This window comes from Sturnira hondurensis, unplaced genomic scaffold, assembly GCF_014824575.4.
Source record: "Sturnira hondurensis isolate 20B ecotype Veracruz unplaced genomic scaffold, ASM1482457v3 Scaffold0025370, whole genome shotgun sequence".
Classification (NCBI taxonomy): Eukaryota; Metazoa; Chordata; class Mammalia; order Chiroptera; family Phyllostomidae; genus Sturnira; species Sturnira hondurensis.
In genome coordinates this window covers 7752554-7769256 of record NW_028098001.1, presented here as the reverse complement: position 1 = coordinate 7769256, position 16703 = coordinate 7752554, and the positions used below count along the sequence as shown (strand labels likewise).

The 16703-nt window shown below is 39.2% G+C and overlaps 1 non-coding gene across 1 annotated transcript; it reads left to right on the top strand.

The window, feature by feature from the left end:
* The first annotated feature begins 15449 nt into the window (after nt 1–15449).
* LOC118982408 (U6 spliceosomal RNA) lies at nt 15450–15560 on the top strand. Its single transcript, XR_005065535.1, has one exon. It is a non-coding gene; the product is annotated as a U6 spliceosomal RNA (small nuclear RNA).
* The last annotated feature ends 1143 nt before the right edge of the window (nt 15561–16703 follow it).

Genomic DNA, 16703 nt, shown 5'->3' with positions numbered 1-16703 from the left:
GGCAGAATGTCGCAGTTAAAAATCCCAAAGTCCCTTTAAAACACCCACAAACACACAAACACAGTCCTGCCTCCCCTTTGCCCAGTCAGGGCAGTCAAGGGTACCATTTCTCAGGAAAAGAAATAGAAGTCTATAGCTCAGCTAGACTCCCGGTTCCTCCCAGTAATCCATGCTCACTGGGCAGGTCTCCTGCAGTCCCTGGCACCATCAGCTGTGTCAATACCTCGAACTTCAGTTCTTAATTCAAAACCACATGGCACCTCCTCATGGCCCACCAGCGAGAGTCCTTTCACCCCTTTTCTTCCTGTATAGTTTCTAATTATCCCCCGTCATTGTCTCCTGCATTGTCTCTACATTCCTACTCCACATTGTCCTCTCCATAGTCCTGTATCATCTCTCTCATCCCTTGTTGTGGCCCACCTTTGGTTTAAATCCCAGCCTGGACCCTCCTCCATAACCCCATTTCTGACTCCTCTCACAATCAGCTACACCTGCTAGCATCCCCGTATTTTCTGCCTTTCTCAACTGCCGTACTTAGTCCGGGCAGGCGTGGCCCCACAGCATGGAGTGAACCATCTCGAGAGAGCTCTCATGCAGACACAGTAACCAGAGGAGCTGCCTCCCAGCTACATCATGGGTCAGAGTCAAGCCCATCTTCCTAGCTGGACTGCTATTATTGATATGCAAAGTAACTCTCAATGGCCCTGTTCCATGTCTCCCTCCCCCCCAGCCAGGCCTAGGGCAGATATCCTATATTCTCAGACACCCCAAGTTCTAGACCCCATTACAAATGCCCCTTTTGGGGGGCCCTGGGGCCTCCCAGCTTACATCCCATTACAATTAGAGGGTTTTCAGCAAGTGAGTGGTAGGATATGATCTAGTGTTCTGTCTACTTGAGGTCTCTACTTAAGTGTTTCAAAAACATCTTAAATGTAACATGTTCAAAACAGAATTCTTAATCTCCTTCCCACAAAAAAGAAAATCATCCTGCTTCTCCATTTCCCCCATTTAGTAAGTGTTACCATAAACTATTCAATTCCTTAAACCAGAAATTTGCAAAATCATCTTAGCTTCATATATCTTCTTATTTCTCACATCAAGTCAATGCTAAGAAATGAACAAACAAAAAACCTTTGGGTCTTATCTTCAGAAGAGATGGCCTTTTTTTTCTCTGTGCCTCTCATGCCACCAGCCTTGTCCATGACCATCTCTAACCTAAGTCACAACACAGAGGCCAGATCTTTTACAATTTCAACTTTCCATCAGTGGCTTCCCCATGCTCTAAAAGAACAATCCATACACCTTGCCATGATCTTAAGGCCCCTGCATGATTGATCAACCCTTTGATATTTCCCACCACCCTTCCCAAACTTTCTGTGGTCTAGCCACTCTGAACTTTATCATTTTCTTGTACACACCTTTCAGACTTTAGGACATTTGGCTTATGATTCTCTCACAGTTGACTGGCTCTCTCTCTCTTCCTTCAGTCTTAATAGACATATTTCCTCCACAAGGAGAACTTTCCTGTCCACCTAATGTAGAGTTGTCCTTCCCTGTTATTCCCTATCACAGCACTCTCTCCCTGTAATTTTATGGCATTTGTCACACTGTGAGCTTCATGAAAGCAGGAGCCGTGTCTGTGTACATAACCCCAGAAGTGTGCCTGAAGCACAGTAGTCACTCAATAAATATTTGCTTACTGAAAAATCAGTTGGTACTGTCATCACCCTGTATTGTGTAGAAAGGTTTGCAAACATACACAACTACATCTCTTTAAAAACAAAATCTTCAAATGCTAGCTGTAAAAAAAGTAAATTTAAGGAATTAAATTATATTACCCATTTGACTTCTGTAAAAACTTGGTTATACATTTCCACAGGAGAAAAATAATTGTAAGAAATTATTAAAAGTAGAATTAAAATGATAGCAAACCCATGAAAATTACACATTTCATAAATCAAATATTTCCTGAATGAAAGGGATAGCATTTTGGAATCTCAACTGTGTCCTGGATACTGTACAAGGCAAGTCCCTTATCTTGCCTTGTTTAATCCTCACAGTGATTCTGTGTCTTAGAAACCATTGTATTTCATCAATAGATGAGAAAACTGAAGCTCAGAATTGCTCAGTGACCTGCCTAAGGGTATACAACTAATTAGGACAGAAACAGAACTCAAACTCCATAGCTTGTTATGTTGCAGGCATCATCTAAAAATATGTTTTTCTAATCACAATTTTAAAATAGATTGTTAAATACTAATGCCATTTAATGCCATTTAACCAGATAATGTCTTTATCGTAAACTACATCATAGAAGGAAAAAATATATACCGCATTTGGCATGTATAATGCACACTTTTTTCCCAAATGTTTTAGGGGAAAATGAGGGTGTGCATTAATTACATAAGGGTAGTACTAATGCCCATGTGTAATGCATACCCACATTAAACCGTGGGTGTCATTATGCATGGCAAAACACTGTATTCTTTGGGCCTATGCCAAGTACAATGAAGTACTCATAACAGGTCAATAGCTGTGGATCACTTAAAGAATCCCTTCTATTTCACTTATGGTTTTATTTATCACAAGGTAAACATTTTTATAAAAACTTATCATATTTTATTATAACTATGTGAGGTTTTTTAAATTATTAGTTTCTTTAACAATAGCATAAGGCTTTTAATGACAGTGAATACCTATTCATAACATCTTTTTAAATATTTTCAGTAGCACATATACTACTTATCTCTATAAACTAGTCTGCTAGTTGCCATTGAATGCATGTTAAGCACACTCTATTATTTTCCTGATGCTGACTTTCTATGCCCTGATCTATTTCAATGAGTCACATGTACACAAAGAGTATGTAACCAAGCCCAGGTTCAGCAGACTGCCACCATGAGAGTCAAACTCATGAGACAGGCACTGGTGAGAAGGAAAGAAGTTTATTTGAGTGCCAGCATTGCCAGAAGATGGACAGATTTGTCCTCAAAAACCCATCTGAACATCTCTGGCCAACCCAATGGTTCTTATAGGGAGTTGGTGGGAATTCAGGAAAGGAAAAATTCCTAGGAGGAGCCCTGCGGTGCAATATCTCTTGGGAGTAACAAGAGAAGGGCCCTGGAAGGGGTGTCATGCAGCTTCTTCCCTAGCTCACTCCCTTTGTTCTGATGTTATATTTCCATTTGCACTGGCATTCCCCTCTTTCCCAGACACCTGTGGTTTGTGGCCAGCACCAGCGTGTCTCACAACTGCAAAGAGAAGTGAAGCACAGGGTTGATTAAGTACTTTGATTTGCCTCAGAATACGTAATGAAAACAAAGGTTTTTACCAGGAGGGAAGAGAGGGAAAGCAGAACAAAGAAATCAGGGGAAGCATTGTGGATGTTCAGTCAGTGTCCCTGCTGGTCCCCCTTGTGGGACTTCAAGGTCAGACTCTTCCTTAGGTTTACACAGGATCTGAACCTGTTGATTCTTGTAAAGTATTCTTAGAAAAGAAACTTTTAACACATAAACTCTAGTTTTGAGGGAGAAAAATCAGGTTGGAGTAATAAGCTAGGTTTAATATTTACTAAGATCAATATGGGTAGCTTTATATAAGTAGAGTATATTCATTCCCTGCGATAATTTATGCATCTAACTGCCCAAGACAGTGAAATCTTCTTGGTATTTCCAAATTCTAATGAAAAGATATCTACCACAAGTTATAAATTAAGAATGTCATTTTTCTATTTCCTCATAGCTCATGAAACATAGTGGGCACTTAGACACTATTTATTAAATGAATGAATAAATGTATAAGGAGTAAATAAGTACAAGTGAGTAGAAGAAAGAGGTACATGAATTTTTGCTTTAACCATCAGACATGTCTGTTCACCTAAAGGCTATTAATTTTTAGGAAGATATTTCTTTTTAACATTCTTAATAATTTATTATTTAGTGCCTAATTTTTATTTTTTAACTTCATTCCACCATAAAAACACAGGTTGCTTATTATAGAAAATAAGAAAAGGCATGAATGTAAACTAAAAAAATAAGATGATGGATAATGCCCTCTCTTTTCACACACATCTAAGTAGCCTGTGACTTAAAAGCACAATGGTACAAAAAAAAGAGGAATAACAAAGTATTTCTTATCTCAAGGCACAACGCTAAACATGCTATAAACAATTAAAATGCTCATTTTATTTTTCAAAGTAGTATTTGTTAACTCTTATTGACAATAATATTTTCTGTGATCTATGTAAAGCAAAATGTACAATGTACTAAAGTAGGTTTTTTGCAAATACTGTACTCTGTCATCTTCGTAAAAACTTCTGAAGTAGATAGTACTGTCAACATTTTCTTTAAGATGAGGAAACAAAGGTGTAAGGAAGTTAACAGTGTTAGAGGTAATAATTCTTACTGGGGCAGAACTTGGCTTCTAGACTAGATTCTTCTGACTCCAAAGTCTAAACTCACTCAACATAGTACTTTGCTACCTATATTGGGTGAACCACATGGTAATGCCAGTGGTCAACCATTTTGGACATAGAAAAATGGAAATTGTATATGGTTCTATCCATTGTAATAGAAATTAGTTTCCATTATTACTCTTTAATCAAGTCCCATGGTAAATAGCATTAAAATATCACATTAAAGGGGTAAGAGCAGCCCTGGCTGGTGTAGCTCAGTGGATTGAGCACAGGCCTGAGAACCAGAGGATTGAGGTTCCATTCCCAGTCAGGGCACATGCCTGGGTTGCAGGCCAGTTCCCAGCAGGGGACCCATGAGAGGCAACAATATATTGATACTTCTCTCCCTCTCTCTTTCCATTCCCCTCTAAACATAAATAAATAAAATCTTTATAAAACATGGGTTAAGAGCAGATGTCAGAAAATGTGGATTCAAACCCTGCCTTCCACGTAGACTAGCAGCGAGAATTTGGGTAAATCATCTCAAAAAGTACAACTGCATTGCCCTTCATGGTTCATAAGAATATGTGGAGAGCAAATGACATATATAAAGCTGTAAAAAATATAAAACAGAAAATGATTATTACAAACATTTATACATACGGATAATCCAGCAAGCCACATTCCTGACTTTCAAATGTCAAAGAGTAGCACTAGAAAATAATGTAGAAGGCCTTAAGGAGCCCTCCACAATGATGCTGACTCAGTTTTTGACAATTGTGTTATGGCCCTAGGAGTGATTAATGATCCAAATTTATCCTAAGGACCAATAATCTACACAAAATGTCAAACAAAACCCTTACACAGAAATTTAGCCTAATCTACAGAAACTAATCACTGTTCCTAGAAAATAGAACAAAGCTATTTAAGAAATAATTATTGCTGTACTATCTGAAATTCCCCAATTGAAATTTCAAGAAGCTCAGAGCCTTCTGGACAGCCTACACAAATTTAAGGAGAAGGAAACAGTATATCTACTGGCAAATAATCAAACCCCAAGAACATGTGCCTCATTTGGAGAAGACTTCTTTAACAAGATCTTAGAAGAACTCTGAGCTGCCCTTGAGTATTAATTCTCTTTTCTGTACATCATTTCTGGAAATAGCAGTTACTCGGTGTGAAGAAACTCTCCCCCTTCTTTGTAAATATTTTTGCAATATGATTTACATTCAAGCTTTTTATCCCTTCCAGTCCTTTTAGCATGTGAGACAATTTGAGTGAACATATTTTGTAAGCTGAAAAGCACTAGACGAAAACAGAAGGACTCTTCATAATTGCTTCCTAAGACAGACATAGAAGTACTCTTCTTTCTGTATATCTCACGCAAGCAATAATTTTAAGGAGGGTTTAATTAACAGAACTTTAGTGAACATTTACATTTCCCTTGCTGTTGCAGTGAAAGATGTTTTCAACAACTATTAGGTTTATGTAACTAAAACATTTGTATAGCATGCTTATCTCATTTCAAATCTGGTTCAGAATTGGCATATGTGCTCCTTTAATTAAATAAAATGGCCCTGCTCTGGCTGGTGTGGCTCAGTTGGCTAGAGCATCATCCCATAGACTGAAAAGTCGTGGGTTTGATTCCAACATACCCAGGTTGCAGGCTCGATCCCCAGTAGGGGAGTGAATGAGAAAGCAGCTGATGGATATTTCTGTTTTACATTGATGTTTCTTTCTCTCTCTTCCTCTTTCTCTCTCTCTAAAAGCAATGAAAAACTATCCTCAGGTGAGGAATAAATAAATCTTCAAAGCTTTACATTATCGTTTTTTTAAAAAAAATCTCAAACTTAGCCTATATTTTCCCTATAGTTATTCAAAATTTTTTGCATTTGATGAAAATCTCCAATCCCACATTGCCTTCTACCTTTAGCAAATGACCTACACAATCTCCTTCAGGTCCTTCCATGGCACTATCTCTCTGACTTCCCCCTTCCCTTCTTCTCTTCATCTCTCCTTCTCAGAAGTGGGTGGAAATGTGGATATCCCTTCCTTTCCAAGGTGGACGTTTCCACCTGCTGTTCCATTCTTATCCGTACCTCTTATCTTCTCTTTGTCTTTCTCTTTCTGTGTTCCCTTCCCGTAGGATCAAACTCTTTCGTATCCCTAAGAAAATAAATAAATAAACCAAAAGCAAACAAAACAAGGTCTTGCCTTCATTTCATTCCTTTTTTTACACTGCCATTTCACATTATATCTTCTTTGACATCAAGCCCTTAAAGGAATCTATACATACTTCTTGAACTCCTTAATCATGTGCTGTTAATCTTGCAATCCATTTTCTGTTTACTGCTCTTCACTGACCTTCTAAAAGTCTTCTCTCAAAGGTCTGAATAGTACAACACCCTCCCAGTTATATTTTCTAGAATTCTCAGTCATCTTTATCTCTTCCCTTTTCTTCCAACAGCCTTTTATTTAATTGGTTAGTACATTTTTGTCAGGTCTTTTACACACTGCCTCTCCTATCTATAGCTTCCTATTTATTCCAATAGGAATAGATTAGGCCCAATTTCAGCCTTTCACCCCTCTTCCCTGAATTATTACAATTCACTGCTAGTTGGTCTCCCTAAACCTTTCTTCACCCCAACCTTCTTTCAGTGCCTAAAGAGTAAGCACCCTTCTTCTATAATTGGACTCAAGCTCTCCTTCTTCCTGAGCTCTCCTGCTCCATGTTGGTCTCCTCACTTCTTCCTGAGCTTTCTGCATTATTCCTTTGCTCGCACTGTACCTCTACACTGGAAACTCCTTTCATACCTGACTGGAAACCCTCATACATTTACTGTCCATCTCCTCTATAATGCCCTCACCAAAGTGCTCATCAGCTGATATTACCTGAAAAAAATAATCAGAACACTAAAATGTAACTCCCAACACTAACATTGCAATCCCAATATATTTGAATATCTGTATGTGGTATATAAATATACTGAATAGAAATAGAATATGATGTTATCAGTGCCCATATTAAGGTATGATGGTCTGGAGATATGCTATGGAACTTTGGGCTCATTTTGCTATTGTATTTTGTAAATTAGCCAAAACAGCCAATATTTATTGAGTGCTTCCTATATACCAAACTCTTCACATACATTAGTTCATTTAACCTAGCAACAACAACAACAATACCCTCCGATGTAAGCATCATCATTATCCTCCTATCACCAAGGCGATTGGGAGTGAAGCAACTTGCCCATTCGTAGAGCTGGCAAGACTGGTCTAGCTCCAGAGCCTGCACTCTTAAGCACTCCACTGAACTCTGTGAAGGATTTTCATAATTGTAAAAACATGTTTTTAATCACCTTTCTCCCTCCTGTCTCTACCCACCTCCACTCTCAACAGCACCAAATTCCAAACTCTCCTTCCATTTCTTTCAAAGACACTAATCTCAGCTAGCTCTTAAGGAGAAAAACAATCTGATTAAGAAATTTGCATAAACCTGTGAATTAGCCATTTTTATTCTGAGGTAATTGCATTTTTAAAAAGATTTTTGTTAACATAAGTGAATCTCTAATTAGTAGAATTTTTAGTTGCTATGACTAAGTGAATATGGCATACTATTATTAGCGATGTGGGGAGGGGTGGAGGGGTATCTTAAAAAAGTGGATTTTCCCCATAGATCTTAAAGCACAAAGGCTGTTTTAGCCACAAATTCTCCCTCTGTCTCTCAGATTCATCCTCCTTCCCATACAAATTAGTTAAGCACCAATAATCCCCACCCTAAGGCCTGTGTAAAATCCTATTATGCCATTTTGATGATGCAGAGGCCAGCAAAAACCAAACTGAGAACCTAAAGTCACAGGTGTGCCCAAGGTTAATCCAGTTAGAATACTCATTTTAGCCTAACAAGAGCACGGCAGTGTTAACAAATCCATAAATGAAGCCATCGGTATGTTTATAGGAATCACAGCATTTATCCCAGCTGTAACTTTCATAGAAAAATATTTCCAGTGCAAGTGTCTAGTCTAATCTCCTTAGTACCCCTAATATCAGGAGGTGAGTTTTATGGGTTGTGTTTTTACTTGTACCACTCTGGTTGCATAACAATGAGATTTTAAATCAAGAACTATGCCTTGTGTTTGCTACCCCAAGAGATTAATAGGGGTTCTAACTGGTGGGACTCAGTTGTTTGGGTGTTGTCCCCCAAAGTGAGAGGTCACAGGTTCAATTCCTGGTCAGGGCACATGCCTGGCTAGTGGGTGTGTCCCTATTTGGGTCGCATGCAAGAGGCAAATGATCTATGTTTCTCTCACACATCAATGTTTCTCTCCCTCTCTTTCTCCCTTCATTCCCCTTTCTCTAAAAATGAATAAATAAAATCTTTTAAAAAAAGAATACTAGGGATTCATATGACATTTTCTTCTCTCTGCATTTCTAGGTACCGTATGTCTGTTGAATACTGACCATAGTCAAGTTCCTCAGGCAAATCTTATGGACTGAGTCAACTGCAGGGCAAGCTATTTCTTCCCGGAGGAAGTGGCTGGAGCTGAAGCAACACAAAATGCTAATTTCCAGAAAAGTCTTTAATGAAATTAAGGATCGAAAAGTGATATAAAGGAGTCTCACTCGACAGAAGGATACCTAGTAAGAAGTTAATAAATATTTTTTGGATGGATGGGTGGATAGATAGATGGGTCAATGGGTGGCTAAAAGCACGCTTGGAAGAACCAATAGTCATGGAATATGATGGGAGGATAGAGAGGATGCAATTCGGAAAAAAAAATGAAAGGAGCTGCATTTCTTATCTTTCTGGCAGTTTTAGAGATAGATTTGTTGTATGTTTCTAGTTTGTTTGTTTGTTTAAGTATTTCAGCAAAAAGGCAATCTCTTTACTGTGACAGTTGGCCTTCTCCAAGTGTACAAAATCCCAGTCAAAAGAGAAGAACCACTGGAGCAGGTAAAGCTGAGAGAGAATCTCTGTCATCCTAAGATTCCACATATCCACTGGAGTCCAGAAAGTGCCCCAAAACTGAATCAAGAAGTGTAACCCACAGTCTTTTATACCCACCCGAGAAAGGAACACCACACCTGGGACAGATGAGGCAAAAGAGGTTGAGCAAGTTGAGGTTGCCCAGAAAATCTGAATACCTAATACAGGTTCTCTCCTGACTTAATGTTTGAAATTCATGTTATTCAATGGTCTTCTGTTACTTAAAACTTTCAAAGAAGTTTGTAGTGAGGATAGCTGTGTCAGTGACATTTGCTACTCATAAGTAGTCTTTGCTCACCCACACTTCCCACCCTCTTGCAGTTAGGAGGGGACACATGACCAGCTCTGAACAACAGACTGCAAGCAGAAGTGGCCTTTTCCCCCTGGTACAGGCAGCACTAAAAAGCAGCCTGTGACCCACTGGCTCCCCTCACCTCATGCACAAACTGAAGCATCTACGTGCTCCAGGTGGTGGAGTTTCAAGATGGCAGAGCCTCCATTAGCTTGCAACCCTGGGCCATATGGGCTCAAATACAATTCTTCCACATGCTGGCTTAGTGATCTTAGACACGTGGCTTAATGTCTCTGAGTTTCAGTTTCCTCAATTGTAAAATAAGTATAAAAATAGTACTTACCTCAGAAATTTGTTTAGGGTAACACAGAGTAAGCACTCAGTAAATGCTATTATTATTATTATTAATCTTAGAAATAATAAGAAAGGCCACATAATAAATACATTTAAAAGTTTTTTCTCTCTTTAAAAAATGAAGGTAAGGCTAAACATTTTTAAAAGCAACTAATAAGTATTATAATTTATACTATCACTTCTGTGTCTTTTTTCCTTATTATGGCTTACATTTCCAACCTCTTAACCAACATTCTCCTTTAAAAGGTTTATCACAACCACCTTTTCAGATTAGAAATAGTTGAGAACACCTTAGTTTTCCTTTTTTATATTTTCAGGAGAGAATAAGAACAAGGACGGTGACTTACTGTGCCACTTAGTGAATATTTCCAGAAAAGATTATAAGGTGTGAAAGACTGCAATGAGAAGAAAGGAAGAGTGCACTTTCAAAATTTCAAAGTTTTAACCCCAAAATGAGACTTCCCAAGATTAATAAAATTTGGTGCTCTGACTTAATGCCATGCTTCATACCACATAGTTATCAAAAACCTCAGCATTTATGAAGCAATCAGAAATTTAGAAAGCAATGGTGGTGCCCAAAGTTGTGTGTATCTAGATATTCTAAATAATCCCATTTTTACACTGGAGTGGGAGTGAAATAATTTTGCTTCTACAATTATAAAAAGTTGAGAATTCAAATCAAGACTATGTTTTCTAAATACATTCTAATGCAAAATGATGTCAATTAACCTTTAAGCACACATTTAAAGTGGGTATAACATGGAAGGCACAGCCATTCCTTCCAACGAGCATGTCTTTCTATTCTTTGCCCACTGGTGAGCTCCTCGTTCGCCATCACAACTCACTTCTCTCCAAAGCCTTTTCCCCCTACTTCCTGCCCCGCTCATGCCCAGAAGTTGCCAGTCACTCCTTTTACCATGTTTCCTCTAGAGCTGCATGGACCCCATTACTGCCCTTCCCACCATGTATGTTTGCCTCTCTCCCTCCCTGCTGTGAGAGCAGGAGTTATGAACACACCAGGAGCAATAGAACCTTACAGAACATGCTGCCCTGATAGTTGAATATGAACATTGCTAAGAGTATACTAAATCTTAAAAGTTCTCATCACTAGAAAAAAATTTGGTACCTGTGAATGGGGACAGATGTTAATTAGACTTATTGTATGATCATTTCACAATATATATAATATTGAATCATTATGTTGTACCCTGAAGCTAATATAATATTTTATGTCAGTGAAAAAAATGAGTAAAACAAATAGGTGAATATGTAGACAATAGTCTAGACTGTATAAACATATGGTGTAGATTTATTATGCTATTTTAATTCAACATCCAGGGCCTTCTATTTTAATTAATTTTGCATGCCTCCTATTTCTCCACCAAATAATGAGGTACTAGAATACAGCAATTTTGTGCCAGTTATCCTGGTAAGCCCTGGCATCAGTTTTTTTAAAAAAGCTTTAAAGGCAACAAGTACCATTTGCTGAAATTAATTTAAATCATTGTGACAGGCCTAAGTGCTCATTCAGTAACTAGTGAAGTTAGGCCCTCACTGAGTCATGTGATTCTAATACTTATTGCTGATATGGACAGTATGCTTTATTGGGGGGCTCCACCCGCAGGGTCCCCCCAGCTGCCATGGATGAGAATAAGTCTATCAAGACATGATCTGCTTGGGGAGGAAGGGTAGTCGATCTCTCAAAGGAGAAGGGCCAAGAGCCTTTTCCTCAACGGGCTTTTACTAGGTCATTTTGCACAGGAATACAAGTAAAGCTCATTAATTATTCTCAGGCAATAAGTATCAAAGAATACATAACAAAGAGCTCTGAGGGATTATTTTGAGTCAGGGTCAGATAGCTAAAGAGCTACAGAATTTTGAGGAACAAACTCACTTGTTGTGCCTGGACCCTCATTTAATTGAGAGCATTCTAAACAAAGCAAGTTTCACAGGATTTTACATATTCTTTCTTAGCCTTGATTGCCCTAAGGGACCCTCCCTTTCCAGCACAGGGCAGTACCCACCACCAGCATTGTTTCAAGCTTAAGACATTGTCTCGGGCTTAAGTCAGGCAGGGGTAGTAAGGCAGCCAAGAGATTAGGAGACTTCTTGCAGACAGAATGAGGACTCAGGCTTTGTCATAGCTGAGGGGTGAGGGTCCATCACCCCCTTTTGCTGTAGTCCCCAAGTCCTTCCTTGGGGCCTTCATGTGATCATGCCTATCTTAGGTTGTTCCCCCCTTGGGGAATCTTACCTGTTATTGGCTGACTGACAAAGCATTGGGGGCCAGTTATGGATGAAGTATAAGCTCCTGCCAGGGAGGTAAGTCTCCTTAGTGGCTTATGGTCTGAAGGTCGCTCACTCAGCTTTAGCCATTGGGGTGGTTACAACTTCTGAAACCAGGCAGGGCAGTTCCCAACAATGCTTAAATCAGTAATTAGCCCAGTCACTCAGGACACTATGATTCTGAGACTAAGCCCAACAGATCATGAAAGTGCCAACAAAACTGTAACACCCTTCTGGAAAGCAGGTTCACCATAACACTACAGATTTTGCTGGAACTGTGTAAATTTCCTCTGTAAATTCCCATTAGAATCACAATCTTCAAAATTCAGCATCAGCATCAAATTATCACCAAAACCCAATAACTTAGCTCTCTCTTTAGAAACTTAAAGTGTTACACTTCCTCACAATTTTTATATGATTGGTGTGCATGTGCAATGATTTCCCCACACACGCACTGAGGTACTTTGTGAGATACTTTGCAGAATCCTGAGAAGTTGCCTGGTGATTCATCTTCAGTGTAATATAAGGTGGAGGAATAATGAAAAGGTGGAAACTGGGTTGTTTCCAGAAATTCTAAATAACATTCAGACACTGTTCATTCACAAAAATGTAACTCACTGACTGAGCATTTTCTTTTCTATTTTTTCTTTCCTTTTTCTTTTTTTTTCTTTTTTTTTTTTTTTGGTCCTCGTAGAATCAAATGAGGAAAGACACAGATGTCTGATCCATTCTCTCATGATATAGCTGGGGAAAGCCAGTTGCTGGACTCAAAAATAGACATTGTTGCCACTTACCAGGCACATGGCTGTGGATAGCTCACTTCATATTGTTAGCCTCGGTTTCTCCACCTAAAATGTGGTTCATATCCTCCCTCTTTATTGCACAAAAGAGCCTGTCAAGGATTTACTAAGACAGTGTATATGAAACATGCCCTAAAATCACTAAGAAAAATACAAAAATAAATTAGATAAAATGTGCAGAGAGGCAAAAAGAAATGCCAAATATTTTCCCTATCCATAAGAAGTTTATAATTTCAAAGTGAATTTTAAAAACTCATCCTAATGAAGGAATAATGAATTACTCTCAGTGGATAGAATCACACCACAGACATGAAGCTGTGGAGTATCTTCAATAATGGCTAAAGGGCCAGGGTGGGAGAATTATGGATAACTCAACTGCAAAGCAGAACTGAAATCTGCAGCCACACAAACAGAGGAGTGTGTTTTGGTGATGAACAAAAGATTGTTTCATGCTTTTTGAGAAGATACTGGCTTATCTAACATCTACGAAGCACCTATGGTTCAGTTTCAATGGTACAATGTAACATCGTGCACCAGAGGGATGCCATTTCAAAAATAACTTGAGTTCTCTATTTGCATGTATTGAACACTGTGATCATAGCAACACTTTGTTAAAATTTCTTCTTTTTATTCATTCCTCAACACTTAACTCACATACCACAGCAGTCCTGGAGCATATTTATTTATCTGGAAATCACTTACTCTGGCTAAAAATAGCCCATGAGGAGGTAACCACTCTCTTTCGCCACAAAGCTGGAGGTCCCAGCCCCTGAGAACACAACTCCCACACCCTTGCCATGCTGCCGCCGCCACTACACAACAGCACCACCAATGGCCTCTGGCACACAGACCTCTGGGAAGTATCACTGGCCTTCTGTTCCCAGTGTTTTTTCTTATGATAACTGTAACAAACATCTCCCCTGTCCTCTTCATTTCTGTAAGGATGGGAGAAAGTTGTAGACTCCACATTAATAATTTCTATCCCATCATTTTTATTTAAGGTTAGGTTTAGTATAGAGAGTTGAAAATTCCAAATTTGGGGAGGTCAGAGAAGACTGGCTTGACCTGATGAGGGAATATGAGCAGTCAGGCAGGACAGGGTTGGTACGTAGTGAACACAGTGATGGGGACTCCACGGTTTATTTGATCCCAAATATTCTGATGAGTGAAATTATTAAAAAAATAGCCAGACCCTATATCATAACATTGAAATTTGAAAGGTAAAATAAAGGTGTATGTGAGTTCTGCTTCCCGTGTCTCTTGAGCACGGACCTTGAAGCCTTGTTCGGGAGCTGTGGTGAGGCACCGCAAACTCAGACATCCTTAACCGAAGCTCTCGCTCTCACTCTCTCTCTTTCTCTGTTAAGTCTTACAAAACATTTGGTATTTTGCAAGGCACTACTCTTAGCACTTTATGTGTATTAAATAATTTAATTTTCACAATGTTGTGAAACAGTACTAGTAATATCCCCACTCTTTTATATAACAAAACCAAGTCACCAACAAACTAAGTAACTGATCCAAAAGGGACAGCCGGGGTTCCTGATGATCTGGCTTCAGAATCAAAGCTCTTGGGCACTACATTATCCCGTCTCCCAATCAATGATTCAGTCTTGGGAGGGGTGCACATGGAGCACGAACATAAATATTAAAAGAGTATAACAATGAGCAGAAAGTCAGTGGTATTACAGAAGCCAAAGGAGGAACAATTTCAAAAAAGTTTCAAAAGATGTTAATGTACAGAAAAGTCAGCAAAGACCAAGAAAGCTGTCCATTGGCTTTGGCAATGAAGGAATGACTAGTGACTTATTCCAGGTCAGTTTCCATGGGGTGGATGGACAAGAGCCAGAGTGCTCACTGAGCTGGAGTGTGGAGAGGTTTTACTCCAAGAAGACTTAAGCACAGGAAGGAGAAATGGTTCATCCCCTTGAAATAGAAAGTCATCATTGCAAGACACTCTCTTCCCTTTCTGTTTCTTCTCTTCTCCATTCCATTGCTAACACATTTCTAAGGAAGAAGAGACAGGTGGTAATGAGGCCTTCGGTGGTGTGGACATTAGGCAGATGAAAGGCTTAAAGGAAATGCTCTGTTTGCAGAGCTTCTCATTATGGATGGACTGAAGGCAGGGCTGCATCCCTGAAGAGATGGAGGAGAAGGCCACATGGAGATGATAGACCAGACACCAGGAGAGAGAGGAGGGCCTGAACATTTTAGGTAACATGACCAGAGTGTGACCTACACCTTGCTCCAATCTTGTTTTCACCACTGGGACTAGCAGGCTATGACACAGATCAGTTTAACCCACTCTAAAAAGTGAGAGGTGCAACCATCTGTGAGGTGCTCACTTCGACAGCACATACATGTACTAAAATGGGAATGATACAGAGAAGATTGGCATGGCCCCTGCACAAGAATGACACACAAATTCGTGAAGCATTTCATATTTAAAAATAAATAAGTAAATAAATAATCTGTGAGGTCCTTCTCATTTTTAAGTTCTATGACCCTATAAGTATTAACCTGAGTAAAGCATTGGCCAAAATACCCTGCTTTTCCATCACTATAACTTTCCTTCTCTAACCTTAATTTCCTTAGTTGCAGAGACATAAAATACCCTTGCTACCAAAGCCAAGGCAGTCCATGGCCCCAAGTGTACTGAGGGAGAGAAAACAAGAAGCTTAACATCTCCAGCATTCATTCTGGGTCATCCTGACACACTGGGAAGAAAGAAAGCTTGAACTGTCACAGTGTAGTGATCAGAATGCCAGCCTGTAAAACTACACGACTAGAAGTTTTATTAAGATTGTTATCTGCTACAAATAAAAAATAACAAAACCTCTGTGTAAAGAAAAACCCTTTGTCTGCATCTGCATTTTATTTAATGATGTGACATAAACATTGTATATTGCAAAATTTCCCACTCTGGCCCTTGAAGTATATGTACATAAAACTACATCAGCAGGCCCCAGGTGCAGGCCAAATCGTTCGCAAAAAGTTACAAGTAAGTGGAAAGAAAAATTGAAATAGGAAAGAGAAGTTTTTATTCTCTTTTTACCAGAATACCAAGAACAGTCAAGTGTCAATGACCTTGAATATAGAAAACTGAAGAGGCTTTTCCTCTCACAGTGGAAATGACCTTGGTAAGTTTCAGAGCATTCAAATGAATAATATATATGCAACCTACCACAGGAAAGTTTTTAAAGTAGAGGTTTACTTTTGCGTCTTTGAAAGTTGTCAGGGCAGAGCTATAAATGAAGTGGTTTTCCTACTGTGTCTGGTTTTCCAGATTAACTAGAGTTTATTACAGAAAAAAAATATGTGCCAGATTCACATGCATAATTACTTAGTGTCTAACCCACATGATAACTCAGTGGGTTAGAACCTGAGTTTCTATAAACAAATACTAAGAGTTCAGACCTGACACTAAAGCCAGGCAGTTGCTCCTTAGAGCCCATCCACTGCCTTGTACACAGGTGGCCCTCACTGTGAGAGGGAGAGGGGAGGGGCTGGACAGAGCAGCACAGCCAATGCAGTTACCACCACCAGCAAGTCAAGGGGCATCGTCTATGAGCAGCAGGCCAGACAGCATCA